The following is a 2,500-nucleotide window of genomic DNA, read 5'->3' on the forward strand; positions in this document are numbered from 1 at the left end:
GGGAAGAGAGGGAGGAGGGAGAGAATGGAGGAAGCGGAGGGAGGGAAGGGAGGGAGAAAGGAGGGATGGGGGAGGGTTGAGGAGAGGAGGAGAAGGAACGAGGAGAGAGAGGGAGGGAGGAAGGGGAAGAACGAGGTAGGGATGGCGGGAGGAGTGAAGAGGGAGGGCTGGGGTGGAATGGGTAGGAGAGGGAGGGGTGAAGCGAGAGAGAAGGAGGAGAGGAAGGAATGAAGGAGAGGGAGGGACGTGGAGAGAGAGAGATCGAGAATAGGGAGAGATGGGGAAGAGAAGGCTAGAGGGTAGGGATGGATGGAGAGAAAATGGAAGAGGGATGGAGAAAAGGAGGGAGTGAAGGGGGAATGAAGGGAGTGAGGAAGGAGGGAGAGAAGGCACAAGGGAAAGCAGGAAAGGAAATGGGAAGAAGAGAAGAGTAAAGTAAGTGAAGGAAAGAGGAGAGGAGAAAGGGTAAGTGGGAAAGAATGAAGGATGCAGGGATTGAGGGAGAGAAAGAGGAGGAAAGAGAGAGAGAGAAAGAAGGAAAAGAACATGGAAGAAGGGAAGCCAGGGAGAAAGGAGAGTCGAGATGAAAGAAGGGAAGGATGTTAAGATAGAGAAAAATAGATATATAAACAGATAAATTAGATAGATAGACAGATAAATCGGAGAGATAAACAGATAGGTTAGACATATATAGATAGATAGCTTTAAATACAAACAAATTTAGATATAAATAGATAGCTCTTGATACAAACAGATAGAAATAGATATAAATAACTATCTCTAGATATAAATAGACAGAGAGATACAGACACACATAGACAGATAGACATAGACACAAATAGGCATTCTACTGTAGACAGACAGACAGACAGATCATCAAACACACTCCATATACCTTCCTTGTATATACGACCACATACCATATCATCCCCATCTCTCATAGGACCTCGCTAGGCCTATATATAAAAAAATACAGGCCTATAGCACACAGGCCAGCGAATGTTCGAAGATATTTTGAATTGGCATTCGAGTCCAAGTGGCGATTGACTGTAATGTTTTGAGATTTTTTTCTTTTTTCTTTTTGTCTCTTCTTTGTGATATTGGTTGTGAAAAAGAGGCAACTGGAGATCAGAGGAAAAAAGGGTGAACATTTTTTTTTCTTCTTCTTTTTCTTTGTAAAGGGTTGTTGTTCTTTTTTTATTTGTTATATTATATTTTCCATTTCTTTATTTTTGGGTGAATTATTGTCAAGGATGACTGTGATGCTGCGTTTTGGGGAGCATTTTTTTCCTTTTTTTGGGGGGGCTGTTGTTATTTTCCTTGTCCACGTTTACTTATTTTTGTATTCTTTATCTATCTATTTTATATTTTTTCTTTTCGGTGTTTTGGTATTGAAAAAATTAAAAGGAATCTTGGGAAGAAAAATGAATATATGAATTTATTTCTCTCTATCTGTCTTTATTTCTGTCTATCTATCTATCTATCTTCGTATCTATCTGTCTAACTGTTTGTCTATCTGTTGATATCTATCTGCATGTCTCTCTATTCATCTATCTCTTTCACCTCTTTCAGAGAGACAGATAGATAAATTGATAGACAAATAGGGGGATAAGTAAATAGATGGACAGATCTTTACATAAATGGATGAATAGATCGATAGATAGATAAATGGATAGGTTGGTAGATAAATAGACAGGTAACGACATACAATACAAACAAATTCAACATTAAATAAGATATATAACGAAAGATTGAATAAACAAAGGCAAAACCAGATAGATAGACAATGTAACATAAAATCAAGCAAAACCGAGATCCCTCCCCCACCCCACTTCCACCCCCCATATATCCCCCTTGACTCCACCTACTCCACTCCCCATCCCCCCACTCTACCCCCAGCCCTCACCCCCTCACACCCACCCCCTACCCACATCTCCCAACCATCCCCCTCCCCTCCATCCACCCTCTACATTCCAATCCTTCCCCATCCACCCAACCTTCACCCCTCCCCATTCAATCAACCTGCACCCCCTCCATCCCCATCCTCCCATCCCATCCCCACCTCACAACACTTTCTCATTCTCTTTCTCCCTCGAGCCGCCGACCCCGAAGACACGGAGTAAAGAAAGAGGAGTAAATCACTCCCCACTAGTTAGAGATTAGTGTTGACTTTTGATGTTATCCTTGGGGAGATTAGGGGGGAGGGGAGGGGTGCGTAGGAAGGAGGGGGTGGTAGGGAGGTGGGTGGTTGGGGTATGGAAGGGAGGGAGGGGGGCTGTAGACTGAAGGTGTTTGGATAGCTTGCAGTATGAGGGGAAAGGAAAATAGGGAGGGAGGAGGGGAGAGGGGGAAGGGAGTGAGTGAGGGGAGGGGAAAGGGAAGGGAAACAGAAGGAATGAGGGGAGGGAAAAAAGGAAAAGGAGGGAGTGAGGGGAGGGGAAAGGGAAGGGAAACAAGGAATGAGGGGAGGGGAAAAAGGAAAAGGAGTGAGGGGAGGGGA

General features: G+C 43.8%; 1 protein-coding gene across 1 annotated transcript in view; it reads left to right on the forward strand.

Moving 5' to 3' along the window:
* LOC113808492 (eukaryotic translation initiation factor 5B) overlaps positions 1–2,500 on the forward strand; it is a gene marked incomplete in the record, with an annotated part of 173,331 nt that overhangs the window by 9,702 nt on the left and 161,129 nt on the right.

The sequence above is a fragment of the Penaeus vannamei genome, chromosome 34 (genome assembly GCF_042767895.1).
Source record: "Penaeus vannamei isolate JL-2024 chromosome 34, ASM4276789v1, whole genome shotgun sequence".
In the NCBI taxonomy this organism is placed as follows: Eukaryota; Metazoa; Arthropoda; class Malacostraca; order Decapoda; family Penaeidae; genus Penaeus; species Penaeus vannamei.